The following is an 18,459-nucleotide window of genomic DNA, read 5'->3' as shown; positions in this document are numbered from 1 at the left end:
GAATAGTTTTTAAAAAGACAGAGAGACTCTAGGAAGTGGTGTCATGGGGTTTTAAGTTTAGAGTCAAGAAGCCCTGACTGATATGAGTGACAAATTCAGGAACCTACAGGAGCCAGATTCTTCAAAATTATCCACTTTTTGATCCATCTTTTATCTTCTCTTTTTTATTATGACGTAGATATAGAAACTATTTGTTTTCTTTTTTGTCTATAAAAACATCAGGGGTCCAACCACAGCAATATATAGAAACTAACACTGAAGCTAGCTTCAGGGAGGCAAAAGGGAGTGATGGGGATTGTGGTAGCATGGTGTGGATATCAGCACACACCCTGTTGAAAGGGAGCAGCTGGCTTCCTCAGGCGGGAAGGCAGGGCTGGTGTTGCCTGAGCTTCCTGTTTTTGATAAACTGGTAAGAATACATATATTTGTGTCAAATCTCCCAATTTTAAAATAGTGACTCAAAAATATCTAAAGCAGTATGTGAGTAAAGTAAAAAAGAGTCCCATGCCTGCAGGACAAAATTGGGCACGTCAGGCTGTTGGGGCATATAATTTTTCTTTAAGTCACAAAGGAATGATTATCTTGTCGGCTACTTTTGTTTCAGATTAGAAAACCTGAGACCAAGACGGGGGAAACTGCTTTCCACGGTTAATCGTGAACAACTGGCCAGGATGGGACAGAAGCCCGTACATAGCCTTCATTCCAGGGCTCAGAACAAAAAGAAGGCAGTGGCCTGGGCTGCACCTGAGCTTGGCTTCACATAGGAGGGATTCTGGAATGCAGGATCCTGACAACGACCTCAAGGTTAGAATGAATGCCAAAGATGGCTTTTTTGTGTGTGCTTTTCTTTTTTAAATAAAATACAAATTGCTTATTTCATCTGTAAAATGGGGAGTATCTCACAAACTCACAAGTGTGGTATGAGGATTGAAACGATCACCTGGAGTGGTGATACTAACCTCCAACTTTCCCTAAGAAAGAATTCCATTTTGTGCATAAAAATTCATGCTTGTAACTAGTGTGTTTATCCAAAATGAGACCAACAGACGATTATTTTCCTCCAACAGTGCAAGCTAATAAATAAGACACATTTTAAAGCTGTTTCTAATTAATAAAAGCATTATATCCATTAAAGAGTCGTAACTTAATTCTATCTTCTTAAAAGAAGTAGCTTACGTTGTTCATAATTGTGTTAAATGTTAACACTTGCATCATGAGTTACTTCGGAGAAAGGGTAATAAGCCCCACGTGGCTCTCTGCTTCTCTTTGTTAAAAAGCGATCACAGAAACATGCACACATGCGTTTAAAAAGAGGCCTCAGAAAAACATCTTTCTTGTAGAATTAACATTGATCTTCAATAGCTTGTCCCACTTTTGCATTCTTTTTCACAGATGAAATAGTTGTTCTCCATTGTAAGGCAAAACCGCTTTAAGAACTCAGGGTTCAATCCTGTTTCTATTCTCAGGATTTACCTCTGGTGTTATGGTGTTTTTTCTTTGTAATTTCATCACAAAAAATGTTTATAGGCTACTTCTGAGCCATAAGCTTTGATTACTTTAATGATCACACAACACATATTCTGTAAGCATGCTTTCTATGTGCATCCTGGTGTGTGAGTATTTAATTATATTACATGAAACAATTCATAGCTGAGAAGAAGACAAGGTTAACTTTGGTAAGGGAAAATGTGAAAATTGCCCTCCAATTCTTTTCTAATGAAACTGTATTTGTGTCTGTGTGTGTGTGTTTTATATATATATAAGATACATATATCTATACATATATGATGCATATATAAGATACATATATCTTATATATGTATCATCTATCTATCTATATAGATATAGATAGATAGATAAACATATAAAATATATATAACACAACAAAATATTCCCTAAATATTTTGTGTCAATACTATGTTAGGCAGTGAACTCCAAATTTGACCAAGACGCAGCCTTTGTCCTGATATTTTTATCATCTCCAAGGGAGGACATGGCACCTGTGGAAGTCATCATTTTGATCATTTTGCAAGGTAGACGCTGGTCAGGATGATGACGGAGATGTAGATCTGATGCCCAGAATCTCAGAAGCGTGAACGTCTTGTTTCTCCATCATAAAACAGGAAACGTCATTCCTGGGGAAGAACACCCAGTGAAGAGGCACCTCCTTAGAGAGATGGTGCATTTATAACTAGGAGGAAAGGAAACATATGTTCAATATAAGAACAACCTTTACAAATGGGAAGAAGAGCGATCTTGGCTGATTTTATCTCTGTAATTATGGCAAAGGGACAATTGAATGGGTGGAAAGTGAACATGCAGTCCTTCCTTTGGAATAAGGTTATTAATTTTGGTTTTACCTCTGTATCTCATTTACAGAAGGTTCAGGAAAATTTTGTGATGATAGCTGTATTAGATTCCTAGGGGCTACCTAATAAAGTACCATCAACTACTTGGCTTAACACAAAAGAAATTCTTGTCTCACAGTTCTGGAGCCTGCAAATCTAGAATCAAGGCACAACAGGGTTGCTCTTTACTGGAGACCCTGAGGGAAAGTCTATTCCATGCCTCTCTCTGAGATTCTGATAGTTTCCCACACTCTTTGGTGACCCTTGGCTTGTGGACACATCACTCTAGTCACTGCTTCAGTCTTCACACGATGGTATCCCTGTGAGTTTATCTCTCTTTTCTCTCATTTTACAAACACCAGTCATATTGGACAAGGGGCCCATCCTACTCCAGCATGACTTCATCTCAACCCAATTACATCTGCAGAGACCCTATTTCCAAATAAGGTTGCACTTCACATGTATCAAGATTTAGGACTTCAACATATCTCTTAGGGAGACACAATTCAGCGCATAAAATGGTACTTACTATAAATATTTTTATGTGGGCTCAAGTATATATAAGTAGCCTGAAGAGTTCCATAGACAACCATATAAACATGAGTGGATTTCCAAAATACAGGGTTAAGGAGAAAATGTTAAAACAAAAAAGACCAAGAATAAGAGCACAATACTATTTATTTATATGGAAACTGTGTCACCAGCTAATTACTATATATCTTTCAGGAATAAATATTTTTAAGCACAAATATCAAATATATTAGCACAGTACCTATGGAGAAAAAAGAATGATGGGCGGGGATAGGGATGAGATGAGTGGTTTAAAACAATGGCCCCAGATTACTTGAAATTTGTCCCATTAAGATGTAGATTCTATATCTCTTCCCTTGAGTTTAAGTGGGTTTTTGACAGTTTCAACCATTAACGTATGGCAGAAGTGATGCCTTCAGCATATTTGGTTCTCTTGGGACACTTTCTCTGGAGGAAACCAGCTGACACATGAGAAGAAACCACGTGCAAGTACACAGTCAACAGCCCCAGCTGAGCTACAAGTTGACAGGTGGTATCAGCTGCAGCCATGTGAGTGCACCATCTTAGACTTGCAGCTCAGTTGAGCCTTCGGATGATGGCAGCCCCAGCTGATAGCTTATTTTATTTGCAGGAGATCCCATACAAAACTACTGAGCTGATCCCTTGCTCTACAAAATTAAGAGTAAAATCACAGTTATAGGCCAGGCACCGTGGCTCATGCCTGTAATCCCAGCACTTTGCGAGGCCGAGGTGGGCAGATCACGAGGTCAGATGTTCAAGACCAGCCCAACCAACATGGTGAAATCCTGCCTCTACTAGAAATAGAAAAATTAGTCGGGCATGGTGGTGGGTACCTGTAATCCCAGCTACTCGGGAAGAAATTGCTTGAACCCTGGAGGTGGAGGTTGTTGTGAGCTGAGATTGTACCACTGCACTCCAGCCTGGGCGACAGAGCAAGACTCCATTTAAAGAAAAAAAAAATTCACAGTTGTGTTAAGTTGCTAAGTATTGGACTCATTTGTTATACAGCAATTCTTAATGAGAACATAAATAGAAACAATGAAATTAAATAAAAAGGGAGGCCTTGATGGGTGAATGTTGATGATGTCCTATTATACAGCGGGCAGTATATTGGAGTGAAGGGGACTGAGACAGACAGGGAGTGACAGGGAATGTGTTGACAAAGAGAGCACAGGATTGTCCAGAGAGTGCAACTCATTCAAACTCCAAAGAACAATGAGCACATCAAAGGAAACCTGTGAGCTAAATTCAGCTTCCAAGGCCCAGGGTTTGTTCTCAAACTCTGACCTAGGTACATATTTATCCAGCTCCCCCATCCCTAAATCAAACCAGACGCACAAGTACTTGGCACATTCCAATTGGTGAACACAGATTTTAAGATAATCCCCATCTTGAAGCACCCAAAAATATCAGGCAAGCAGCCCCCTATTTCCAATGAAAAGATTAATAAAATAAAATTGCCAATGCACATATTTAGATCTTAGAGATCTAGGTATGATAATAAAATATTGATTTTATAGTTTTAGCTCTATATAGTTTTAAGACACATATTATAAAAAATAACACAGGAATGTAGATACAGTTTTCCACTTAATTAAAGAAACAATTTTATTAATATTGTTTTGGCTCACGTATTAGACTTCAGTGCTTCTTCACTCACGGAGTTATCTGACTGGGTGCTCAGAATCCATCATATTCACTTCTGTCTATGTGTTTTAAGAGAAAAATACATATATATGTTATTTTCAATACAAGCACAGTGTATATATATATATACACACACACATATACACCCATACATATACACACGTATATACGTATATGCATATACACACGTATATACGTATATGCATATACACACGTATATACGTATATGCAGATACACATGTATATACGTATATGCATATATACATATATGTATGCATCATGTAGAAATACATATACATGTGTATACTTATATGTATGTATTGAAATTACATACATATACAAATATGTATATATGTATGTATATGTATATGTGTGTGTATGTGTGTGTGTGTGTGTGTATATATATATATATATATATATATATATATATATACTGTGCTTGTTTTGAAAATAAACCAAACTACTTGTATCCATTTGCATTGCATTAAGGTCTTTTTGGTTGTTGTTGTGTAATGTTATATTGGCAGCTACTTACCACATTGTGTTTTCATAGGATCTTAAACTGCAGGTAGGAAACTAAAATTCCAGGTCTACCAGCCTATAAGAATAATTACAAAATCGTTACTACATGCCTTCATCCCTTTTCTCGCTAGTTGCATGAATAGACTTCTTTTAGAATCTAAAATTAGCGCCAATAGAGGTTGTTTCTGGTTGATTGGTCTCCCCCAGATGTACTTTGTGTTACAAAATAATGTGATTGGGAGGCCAGCACATAACATGCACTATCTTTCTCAGTGTTAATGTGAGAGAAAGCTTTATTTTGTATTTAGGCATATAGAGGAATTGTCACCCTCCCTTACGATAAACATTAGCATGCCCTGTGTGTCTTTACATTGCACAGAGAACCTTGGACTCAGCAAACTCTCTTCTGTTATGATGCCAACCCACCATGTTTATGTCCTGTGAGTCCACAGATCTCTAAAGGCATCAGTCATCCAAGGCAGAGGGTGAAAAGGTGATGCTGAGGAGACCCCTGATTGTCAGCGGTCTACCTCTGCTTTCACTAAAGGGCCACTCACTAAGTTTCTTGTGATGAGATTATTCAGTGGAGAAAGAGGGAGAATCCCCCTCAACCAGTTAACAACAAATCTTGCTTCTGATGATGCCCAGCACTTTTGATACCCCTCAAAGAGAAATTGTTACCATGAAACAATGGTACTTTTTTTTTTTTTTGAGACAGGGTCTGACTCTGTCACCCAGCCTGGAGTGCAGTGGCATGATCATGGCTCAGTGCAGCCTCCCCAGCTCAGCAATCCTCCCACCTCAGCCTCCTGAGTCCCTGGGACCAGAGGTGCATGCCACCATGCCAAGCTAATTTTTATATTTTTAGTAGAGACAGGGTCTCACTATTTTGCTTAGGCTGGTCTGGAACTCCTGAGCTCAAGCAATCCTGTCTCAGTCTCCCAAAGTGCTGGGATTATAAGCATGAGCCACTGTGCCCAGCCAGTGGTACCTGTTCTAAACAAGGAAGATGCTCCATGGTTCAGTTTACTAGCCTCTTCTCTCTCTACCTATACTTGCTCTCTGGGCCAACTCATTCTGGAGATGGTTTAGATATAATTGTAGATATAACTAAATAAATTAATAAATAACACTGAGCTTCCACTTTTGGACAGATGGAATGGACTTACTTTATTCTTCTCTACAAGTACAACTAAAAACCCTAGACATATCTATTAAAAAAAATACAAATAAACAACGTGAGAAGGCTGTGAAAAGTGGAGAGAAGATAGACTGGCCAAGAACCACAGGACCCAAGAAACAACATGGTTTTCAGTCTCCTGGGTTTTATTGTTGCTTCATTGATCCCAGATTTGGAGCTGAAGAAGTAAGCAGCAGCCCACACCTGCTTCTGTGGCAAGATTTCACTCTCAGATGCTCATGTTACAATTCACCACTTCCTGGGCCTCTTTCTTGTCAGGAGCAGCTTACTTTTAATAGGAAAGAAAGAGCAAATCCATGCTCCGCAAATCTCAGTGACAACTGACTATTACTCTTGAAGATGCAGGCTTTTCTTATATTTGGGTGATAAATGCAGCTCCAGAAGCAATTTAATGTCCCTAAACTTGGGATTCACAGATGGGATAAAAGGGTGGGAGGTATGGAAGCTTCTATGCTCACAGGTTTTTTTTTATTTACTATATGTCATAAACCACAAATGCAGAGTGGAGAAGTGTATATTGCTGTGCTGTTATATGTGTGCCTTGATATGCATGTGTGTGTAATTGTGTGCAGAGCTCAGTGATTAGGATGGAACTCTGGAGTTCGATTCCCTGGGTGCAAATCTCAGTTGTATCACTGTCTTAGTCTGTTTTGTGTTGCCACAGAAGAATACCTGAGACTCTGTAATTTATTTTAAAAGTACATTTTTTCAGCTCATGGTTCTGCAGGCTGGGTCATTCAAGGGCATGGCCCTGGCTCTGGTGAGGGCTTTCTTGCTGCCTCACAGCTTGGTACAGAAGAGGGTCAAAGGTGAAGCAGGCCACCTGGCTTTATAACAACTCTTTCTCCTGGGAACTAGTCCGCTCCCACAATAACTAATCCAGACTCAAAAGAGCTGGGACTCACCACTGGGAGGACAGCACCACGGCATTCATGCGGGATCTGCTCTCATAACCCAAACACTTCCCATCACCCTGTGTCCCAACCCTTACCACCATTGCACCCTTCCCTGCACAGGTCTGTTCCCAGTGCATTTGGCATATACTCTTGAATGGCATCAATACAGACTATGAAGTGATATATTATAGATGTACATGCTCAAAATTTACAAAACTCTATTCTGCCATGTACTGATGCTTGTTGATCCACCAGCTGTCTGAGAGAGGTGGGAAAACAGCCTTGATTTGTGGTGTTCGTCAATTTCTTTGGTGTAAATTCTCCCACAATGGATCATTTTACGCTGCTAATGCTTTACACTTTACTCAGAAATTTAACAATCTGTTCCTTTGAGCAAACACTGGTGGCGTTAGCACACAACTGATGTTTTTGCAGTAGAGGTCTTGTGCTTCTCTGTTTTTTCCCACCAGGGACGGTGCTTTTAAGAGCACTCCTGATGGTCTCAGCTCCTTCACTGACTACTTCTGACATTTCAACTGAGGAGAGGGCTGTCTCAATGACCTACTCCCATCCAACAACCTCAGGGTTAGGATTTGTTTGTGTCCATTGCCCTTCATAAATTTTATAGTCAATGTTGAGTTCGGGTTATTTTATGGGTAGTTTTTGTGCACAGAAAAAACTGTTTGAGACTGTGTGTTCATTAAAATTACTTCATTAAAGTAAAGCAATCAGGATTTAAGTTATATTTAAACATTTGATTTTGACTTAAAAGTCTTATTACTCTGTTTACAAAGCTATTGATAAACATACACATTCTATATAAAAATGTTAAGAAGGGTTTAAATAATTTGATTGCATATCTTTTTTTTTTTTTTTCAAAACGGAGTCTTGCTCTGTTGCCCAGGCTAGAGTGCAATGACACAATCTCAGCTCACTGCAACCTCTGCCTCCCAGGTTCAAGCGATTCTCCTCCCTCAGCTTCCTGAGTAACTGGAATTACAGGCGTGAGCCACCACACCCGGCTAATTTTTGTGTTTTTAGTAGAGAGAGGATTTCACCATGTTGGCCAGGCTGGTCTTGAACCCCTGACCTCAAGTGATCCACCTGCCTTGGCCTCCCAAAGTGCTGGGATTACAGGCATAAGCCACTGTGCCTGGCCATATCTTTAAATATTTTAACAATTTTTTAAAATTTCATGTATGTAACTCTCATCTTAAGCAGTTCATATGCCTTATTTGAAAACTATCCCAAGTAATTTAATAATCTCAGCTAATAGAACATATTAAACTTCTAAATATAGAAACCTCAATTTCTCATAATTAATTAAATGGTTTTTAAACATATATTTTCAAATTAAAAGGCACACATTTTTTTTTTGTTGTTGTTGTTTTTGTTTTTGAGACGGAGTCTTGCTTTGTCACCCAGGCTGGAGTGCAGTGGCACAATCTCGGCTCACTGCAACCTCCGCCTCCCGGGTTCACGCCATTCTCCTGCCTCAGCCTCCCAGGTAGCTGGGACTACAGGCGCCCGCTACCACACCCGGCTAATTCTTTTGTATTTTTTAGCAGAGACGGGTTTCACCGTGTTAGCCAGGATGGTCTCGATCTCCTGACCTCATGATCTGCCCGCCTCGGCCTCCCAAAGTGCTGGGATTGCAGGCTTGAGCCACTGCGCCCAGCCAAAAGGCACACATTCTAAAATTTATTTTTTAATTCCCAGTTAATTTGGCATTGGAAGACAAATCTGTCATATAATATGTGAAATTACCTTAATTATTGCATTTCACAATCCCACTACTATCAAATTATTCCTAAACGTAACACAAAAATATTCTTAAAAATAAAAATTAAATGATTTATAAATTAACATTAATAAATGTAGTATTAATAAAATCATTGTAGGATTTCAAGACCCATTAAGAAAATTATATCATGTTCAACAAATTGCAGTTATAATTCTAGGCAAATTTGTTTGTTGAGAAGAGATTTTTGGCTAGCAGTGGATTTGGAGATATAAGAAACGTGGCTGTTTTCACCAAATATGCCTATGCAGCATTTTTCTAGTTTCTATATTAGGGAGATACTAAGTCCATTCTCTTCCTATGAAGTAAGCTTCCTACCCATGCTCCTCACATACAAGTCACATATTAGCTAATTTTAGCAACCACTCACATTGTTCTAAACTGATAATATTCAGATTGTTTTTACTACTCGAGTCTCTCCTATCATGGGCTGGTTTTTCTTCTACCTTCCCTGCCTGGCTGTGCCACTTCTTTTGCGGGATCTGAACAGCATAGGATTGAGGTCTTTTTTTTTTTTTTTGAGACGGAGTCTCGCCCTGTCGCCCAGGCTGGAGTGCAGTGGCGCGATCTCGGCTCACTGCAAGCTCCGCCTCCCGGGTTCACGCCATTCTCCTGCCTCAGCCTCCCGAGTAGCTGGGACTACAGGCGCCCACCACCACATCCGGCTAATTTTTTTGTATTTTTAGTAGAGACAGAGTTTCACCGTGTTAGCCAGGACGGTCTCGATCTCCTGACCTCGTGATCAGCCCACCTCGGCCTCCCAAAGTGCTGGGATTACAGGCGTGAGCCACCACACCCGGCCCAGATTGAGGTTTTTATATTCCCCATGTTTCTATTTGTTGCTGTATTCTTGGTGTGAGTCACTGTGGTGACAGCAGCATCCAGGACTTTGATGCCCACCTGTTAGCCACCTGAAGCTGCCCTCCCTAAGAACAGAAACATCCTCCTTGTTGAAAATGAAATGGACACTGTTTAGTCTCACATTGACTCTGTTGTTGATTGTCTCTACTTGAAAGTAGGATCTGTTGCAGTGCATTCTCCTGGTTTTCATTCATTCTTTTCTGAATATGCACCTTGCACATGTGTGGTGTTTCTTGTACCTGTGTGGGGTTTTATTACTTTATTATCATTTTTTCTTTAAAGTTCAGTCTCCATGGAGACTGTCAAAGATTGCCAATGTTGACTCTATTTCAAGTCATCATGACTGAGTATTGGGAAAAATCTTCATGCAATAATTTTACCTCAGATAGGGAGGGATAGCATTAGGAGATATACCTAATGTTGAATGACGAGTTAATGGGTGCAGCACACCAACATGGCACATGTATACATATGTAACTTACCTACACGTTGTGCACATGTACCCTAAAACTTAAAGTATAAAAAAAATTACACCTCAGATAAACCTCATTGGCTACGGTACTGCCACTGTGCAAAGCTTGTATAAGTTTTAAAAAAATGTTCAAATGGGCATTTTAGAGCATAAAGAGGAAGGCCACAATAATTTCTACCTGACTTAATTTGGTATATTTAGATATTTAAAGGACGAAATTTTAAAACCATTTTAAAATTTTAAATATTCAGTATAATTCCACAAATTTCATTTAACAAAGTGAGTGACCTTAAAAAACTAGCCAAGGATGTCTATGATTAATAGATATTAAACAATAGATTGAGTACCCAAAACTTCTCATAAGTTCTTGTTGTTAAATTTGTACCATGGGAATCTGGCTCTTGATGGAGGAAGAGGCACAAGGGCACAGATAAAGATGCTTCACCTCCTCCCTGTTCTTCTGAATCCATCTACTTTCCTTTGGTGATCCCAAACAATCCTTATCTTTGTAATGATGAGTGTCAAATAACTACTCTCAGGCTTAACTTATCCCTCTTTGTAAATGTATGTCACCAGATACATCCTAGACATCTCCATTTGAATATATGTAGGTGACTCGAACTTTACAAAAACACCAAAGGTCTCATCACTTTCCTCCTGAATTTGCTTGTATTTATGTGTCTTTGTCTTGGACAGAAGTATAACCCACCATTCACCTTCCACCCCAGTGAGAGTTCTGAAGTCATCCTTTTTTCTTTCCAACTCTGAAGCTAGTCAATCAAGGCATGCCTACCAGTCTCTAGAACATTTCTCCAATTGATCCTATTTATTCCCCTGTCAGCAAAACTATCCCATTTTTCTCCTTAATCAACTCTTCCTCAACTAGAGGAATAAACACACAACACTTTGACTTGCCTCAAATATTGTCTCAATCCCATTCATTCTCCATAGTGCAGCCACAATGCTCTTACAAAACATCCATCAGTGCATTTCACTCTCTTTGTTGAGTATCCCGCTATTCTGACAAAACATCCCAGAGTCTAAATATGTTAGCCAAGGGTCTCCATACAGGTAGTTAGGGCAATGTAAGGCTTAAGAATGCAACCTTCAATTGCTGAGGCCCTACTTCCAGGATTTCTGACTTAGTTGGTCTGGAAGGGGCTGAAGCACATATATACTCTTTTATATGGTAGTAATGAACAGTCAGGTTGAGAAAATTAATCAGGTGTCAGGCTGCTTGGATATGATGATAATATTTAGCTGGATGTATTCTAACACTTAGCACATTTCACAGCTGTGTGAAATTACCTATATCCCTGTTTCTTCAATTGAATGGGCATGTAATAACTGTACCTTCATTGTATAATTTCTTTGCAAATAGAATGAATCCCAAGCCCTGAAACCTAGTAAGTGCTAATTAAGTGAAAACCAGTGATATTATACAACTTTATTTGCAGTTACTGTGTTATATTTTATGTGCCAGAAACTTGTAGTTTCACACAGAATGTTATTTCTTCCTCATTCTATTAATTGTGTCTGGGATTAGAAACTCTGGATTTATGTATTAGCGTTCTCCAGAGGGACAGAACTAATAGGATACATGTTTATAAAAAAGGGAGCTTATTAGGGAGAATTGGCTAACATGATCACAAGGCCAAGTCCCATGACAGGTTGCCTGTAGGCTCAGAAAGAAGGAAGCCAGTAGTGGCTCAGTCCCAGTGCAAAACCCTCAAAAGCAAGGAAGCCAAAAAAAAAAAAAAAAAAAAAAAGCAAGGAAGCCAACAGTGCAGCTTTCAGTCTGTGGTGGAAGGCCTGAGAGCCCCCAGCAAACCACTGGTGTAAGTCCAAGAACACAAAGGCTGAAGAACCTGGAGTCTGATGTCCAAGAGCAGGAGGAGCGGAAGGAAGCAACCAGCATGGGAGAAAGACGAAAGGCAGAAAACCCAGCAAGCAACGTCCTCACATCTTCTTCGTCCTGCTTTGTTCCAGCTGCGCAGCATGGATGGTGCCCACTCACATTGAGGGAGGGTCTTCCTCTCCCAGTCCACTGATTCAAATGTCAGTCTCCTCTGGCAACACCCTCCCAGACACACCCAGGCACTTTACCAGCCATCCAGGCATCCTTCAATCCAACTAAGTTGACACCTAATATTCAATCATCACAGCTTCCTTCCTTTCACTTATCAATCATCTCCCTCCCAATCTGTACCTGGGATCCTTCCTTATGTCTATCCTGACTGACTTTTGTGGCTGATACTGATCTTTCCACACAGCTTAATAATGATATGTCTAGATGTGTATTTGTCTCTCTAAAATGTTAGCCTATTTACAATTAAAAAGTAAATACTGGATTGTGCCTTATGCATGTCTGTGTCTCCATCCCTTACCTATGGTAATGTAAGATGCAAAATACACACTCATTAACTCTTACGATTTTCCTGGGCTTTTAAATGAAACCATGTAAGTCAATATGTCACCTTACCAGAGGATAAAACAGGCTTAAAATGGCATACATATTATATCATTAATGTTCATTAGAAATAGGACCAGAGAAGAAAGCTGTGTTTCAGAATAAAATCTCTCATAAAATATTAACTATAAATAATTGGTAAACTAAGTCAATAAATCAGGAGAACAAAAGCAACAAACAATTGCACAATTTACAAAAATGGTTCTGTGTCTATAATGACAGCAGGCTTTCAGAATTCAGAACTAATTCAACAAAGCAGATGAGGCTCTTTTAAAAAGTGATCAGTCATTATGCCAACTAGTATTTAAATCCCAGCTACTCAGAATTTTGTGATGAAATTTTTAAGAAAAAAGAATCATGTTTTGCCTCAAAGTAGGCAAAATAATAATTTGAAAGTAAACCTTTTATTCTAGGTCTCACCAAAAGAGAAGTAAAAAAAGAAAAGAATCTTGCAAAGTTGATTGTAGCCTGACTTTGAGGAGTTCCCTATTTTGTAGATACTTAAGCAAAAAAATAAATAAATACTAAAAGAAAGAAGGGAAGTAGGAAATGCTATTGGAAATTTATCAAGACCCTGCTTTAATACAACTGGCAAATGAGCAAAGATAAACCAACATTTTAGGCATTTTTTAGTATAGCGTAGCATCTTATGTGACAAAACCCATATCCAATCCTTATTAGCCATGTGGCCTTGGGCAACTTTCCTAGAGGTTATAAATTTTAAAATTCTTCTTTAAAATGGTGATGGTAATAACTATTTTCTAAGGTTGATAGGAAAACAAATTAGATACTATTTAGGAAAAAAAAAAAACTTTGCCAAGTCCATGACATATGGAGAGAACTGAATCAACCTTTTTCAAATGAAAGCTCACATATACCTGAAAACTGTATTCATGGATCAAACTTTCTTCTTTATAACTGGTGTCATAATAGCTATTTCTATGCCTTCACCTTCTTTAAAGTAATATTGGGATTGATATCTGAATAAATGTGAATGACAATTTTTTGATCAAAAAAGGATGATTACATAGTCTATGATTAAATCATACTAAATATTTAAAAGCACTTATCTCCCCAATGGGTAGCTTCCTACATTATGAATGAAAAGGATTTCTCTTTTTCTGACTCACAGTGTTTTAAAGTTGAACCTTCACAAAACCAAGGTATTTTTACATGTGACTTTGTACCCACACAAATATTCCTCCAAGTGTTAAATGGAGTATTAAGATTAGAAATACACAATTCCAATTATTGAAATTTTCATTTCTCTTTCCCTATATCCAAGCTTAAAGGTTATAGTTTTAAAATAAACAATGAGAGGAACTGCCTTCCCTTAGTAGACACAGGGAATGCATCACCTTTAAAGTCTGTGCTGCTAAGATTAGAAATAGGCGTGGACAAATCTAAACAAAGTGCTGCTGTCTGCATATTGCTTCAGATCAGCTGTCGAAGATTTTTGTTTGTTGCATTTTGTTTGTGCTTGAAGGTCCACAGTCCCTTTGAGTAACCAGCTCCTAAGGCTCTGGCTGACACGCTCAGGTTGTGAAAGTTGGTGGAAAACTGAAGCAGTGTTAGAATGACTGATGAGGAGGCTGTTGTATTTAAGGATGATTTGCATTTCTCTGATAGCCAGTGATGATGAGGATTTTTTCATGTGTTTTTTGGCTGCATAAATGTCTTCTTTTGAGAAGTGTCTGTTCATGTCCTTCGCCCACTTTTTGATGAGGTTGTTTGTTTTTTTCTTGTAAATTTGTTTGAGTTCATTGTAGATTCTGGATATTAGCCCTTTGTCAGATGAGCAGGTTGCAAAAATTTTCTCCCATTCTGTAGGTTGCTTGTTCACTCTGATGGTAGTTTCTTTTGCTGTGCAGAAGCTCTTTAATTAGATCCCATTTGTCAATTTTGGCTTTTGTTGCCATTGCTTTTGGTGTTTTAGACATGAAGTCCTTGCCCACGCCTATGTCCTGAATGGTATTGCCTAGGTTTTCTTGTAGGATTTTAATGGTTCTAGGTCTAACATTTAAGTCTTTAATCCATCTTGAATTAATTTTTGTGTAAGGTGTAAGGAAGGGATCCAGTTTCAGCTTTCTACATATGGCTAGCCAGTTTTCCCAGCACCATTTATTAAATAGGGAATCCTTTCCCCATTTCTTGTTTTTGTCAGGTTTGTCAAAGATCAGATAGTTGTAGCTATGCGGCATCATTTCTGAGGGCTCTGTTCTGTTCCATTGATCTATGTCTCTGTTGTGGTACCAGTACCATGCTGTTTTAGTTACTGTAGCCTTGTAGTATAGTTTGAAGTCAGGTAGCGTGATGCCTCCAGCTTTGTTCTTTTGGCTTAGGATTGACTTGGCGATGCGGGCTCTTTTTTGGTTCCATATGAACTTTAAAGTAGTTTTTTCCAATTCTGTGAAGAAAGTCATTGGTAGCTTGAGGGGGATGGCATTGAATCTATAAATTACCTTGGGCAGTATGGCCATTTTCGTGATATTGATTCTTCCAACCCATGAGCATGGAATGTTCTTCCATTTGTTTGTATCCTCTTTTATTTCATTGAGCAGTGGTTTGTAGTTCTCCTTGAAGAGGTCCTTCACATCCCTTGTAAGTTGGATTCCTAGGTATTTTATTCTCTTTGAAGCAATTGTGAATGGGAGTTCACTCATGATTTGGCTCTCCATTTGTCTGTGATTGGTGTACAAGAATGCTTGTGATTTTTGTACATTGATTTTGTATCCTGAGACTTTGCTGAAGTTGCTAATCACCTTAAGGAGATTTTGGGCTGAGACAATGGGGTTTTCTAGATATACAATCATGTCATCTGCAAACAGGGACAATTTGACTTCCTCTTTTCCTAATTGAATACCCTTTATTTCCTTCTCCTGCCTGATTGCTCTGGCCAGAACTTCCAGCACTATGTTGAATAGGAGTGGTGAGAGAGGGCATCTCTGTCTTGTGCCAGTTTTCAAAGGGAATGCTTCCAGTTTTTGCCCATTCAGTATGATATTGGCTGTGGGTTTGTCATAGATAGCTCTTATTATTTTGAGATACGTCCCATCAATACCTAATTTATTGAGAGTTTTTAGCATGAAGGTTGTTGAATTTTGTCAAAGGCCTTTTCTGCATCTATTGAGATAATCATGTGGTTTTTGTCTTTGGTTCTGTTTATATGCTGGATTACATTTATTGATTTGCGTATGTTGAACCAGCCTTGCATCCCTGGGATGAAGCCCACTTGATCATGGTGTATAAGCTTTTTGATGTGCTGCTGGATTCGGTTTGCCAGTATTTTATTGAGGATTTTTGCTCAATGTTCATCAAGGATATTGGTCTGAAATTCTCTTTTTTGTTATGTCTCTGCCAGGCTTTGGTATCAGGACGATGCTGGCTTCATAAAATGTGTTAGGGAGGATTCCCTCTTTTTCTATCGATTGGAATAGTTTCAGAAGGAATGGTACCAGTTCCTCCTTGTACCTTTGGTAGAATTCGGCTGTGAATCCATCAGGTCCTGGACTCTTTTTGGTTGGTAAGCTATTGATTATTGCCACAATTTCAGAACCTGTTATTGGTCTATTCAGAGATTCAACTTCTTACTGGTTTAGTCTTGGGAGGGTGTATGTGTCGAGGAATTTATCCATTTCTTGTCGATTTTCTAGTTTATTTGCATAGAGGTGTTTGTAGTATTCTCTGATGGTAGATTGTATTTCTGTGGGATCGGTGGTGATATCCCCTTTTTCATTTTTTATTGCATCTATTTGATTCTTCTCTCTTTTCTTCTTTATTAGTCTTGCTAGCGGTCTATCAATTTTGTTGATCTTTTCAAAAAACCAGCTCCTGGATTCATTAATTTTTTGAAGGGTTTTTTGTGTCTCTATTTCCTTCAGTTCTTCTCTGATTTTAGTTATTTCTAGCCTTCTGCTAGCTTTTGAATGTGTTTGCTCTTGCACAGGCATCCATGGACACCTCCTAAGGGAAGAAAGTGGCTTTGCTCAGTGGAGGAGGATAGCAGCAGGGCCTAGGAAAGGGGAGTTTGCCTCCGCTTCCTCCTGGGAGGTTCCTCAATCACTCCGTAAATACAGGGCTGTGGCGTGCAAACACTAATGCAGGTGTGGTTCCATTTCTACCAGCTTAGAAAGCACCACATGAAACAAAACAAAACATAAAAACAGAACAAAATGAGAAAACCAAGGACAACCAATCAGAGGTCTGGGACCCAAAAGATGTGGCATGGTTGGATGTTTAAATGATGTCGCACAGTGTGGACAGAAAAAGATCACCCCTGGGGTGGAGAAAGGGGGTGGTCAGTGTCAAAATTAGGGGTGAAAAGATTGAAAAATATTTTCTTCTCTTTTTGAAGCCATAACAGAGAATGAACAAAAGAATTAGTGATAGAGATACCAAACTCTACATGGTGTTTTCTTTCTTTCTTTTCTCTTCTTTTCTTTTCTCTTCTCTTTTCCTTCCTTCCTTCCTTTTTCTTTCTCTCTCTTTCTTTCTTTCCCTCCCTCCCTCCCTCCCTCCCTCCCTTCCTTCCATCCTTCTTCCCTCCCTCCCTTCTTTCTTTCTTTCTTTCTTTCTTTCTTTCTTTCTTTCTTTCTTTCTTTCTTTCTTTCTTTCTTTCTCTCTCTCTCTCTCTCTCTCTTCTTTCTTTCTTCTTTTTTATTTTTGCCAATCCCATTCTCCATACAATTTTATCAGTTATTTCAAAGCCATAAGTCCTGCAGCTCAGACCTGAAATTGTTCAACTTCTGCGTGGTTGCTCACTAGCTGCCTCAACCCACCCTCTCTCTGCCTACAGAAGTGGGCCTAGAAATCACAGCCAGCCAGTGAGAGCCTCACTTTATTTTCAGGCCCTATGATTGCCTCTGGGCTGGATATATTCTCCATCAGCACAAATGAATCTAGATTTGAGAGGTTTTGTGGAACTGCAGTAAAAAGAAAGAGAAAACACCTTACTGCTGGTACCACTGATGGTGTCGGCGTGAGGATTTCATGGGTAATCTCAAAGGTCATTCCCGGGCTTAGAAGGGAACCCACAGTAAAAGAGCAGATAAGAAATTTAGGCTGGGCACGGTGGCGTGCACCTGTAATCCCAGCTACTTGGGAGGCTGAGGCAGGAGAATCGCTTGAGCCCAGGAGGTGTAGGTTGCAATGAGCCAAGATCACATCACTGCACTCTGGCCTGGGTTACAGACTCCGTCTCAAAAAAAAAAAAGGAAATGGAGAAATGATTATATAAACCAATACCTTTCTTGATGTGTTTGAGTTAAATTTTCATCATTGCTGGAAACCAAAAGAGCCTCCCGTGATACTGTTTATTTTCTTTCATCTCCCAAACTGCATGTCTTAATGATTTGAACATAAATGCCTCTTCTAATGGTTTATTCAGTTAAATAAAACTTTCCTTGCATATGAACTCATACAGCTCAGAAATAATGTAGCATATTACAAATATTTTAAGGGTGAATCAAAAGTATTTCATGTATGCTAACAGAGCCACGGGACAGCTAAGAGTCTGAATTCCATGAGAGAGCCAGGCGCAAAGTGAAGTCCAAGCCAGGGAGCTCCCTGGAAGCCGCTGGGCCTGCCTCGAGGTCACAAGCACATTTCTGGGAATTCAAATTAATTACCTGATGTTTCTTTTCCGGGAGCAGCATGCTAAGTGAGGGGCAAATGCTCGAAGCTGCAGGCC

The 18,459-nt window shown here is 39.2% G+C and overlaps 1 long non-coding RNA gene across 2 annotated transcripts in view; it reads left to right on the top strand.

Moving 5' to 3' along the window:
* Window positions 1-18,459, top strand: part of LOC134732218 (uncharacterized) — a 63,725-nt gene that overhangs the window by 27,559 nt on the left and 17,707 nt on the right. For both annotated transcript variants that reach the window (XR_010115166.1, XR_010115167.1), the window contains exon 2: window positions 605-804. This is a non-coding gene — a long non-coding RNA (uncharacterized lncRNA). The remainder of the gene's footprint in view (window positions 1-604; window positions 805-18,459) is intronic.

Source organism: Symphalangus syndactylus, chromosome 13, assembly GCF_028878055.3.
Source record: "Symphalangus syndactylus isolate Jambi chromosome 13, NHGRI_mSymSyn1-v2.1_pri, whole genome shotgun sequence".
NCBI classification, from domain to species: Eukaryota; Metazoa; Chordata; class Mammalia; order Primates; family Hylobatidae; genus Symphalangus; species Symphalangus syndactylus.
This window is presented reverse-complemented; position numbering and strand designations above follow the sequence as displayed.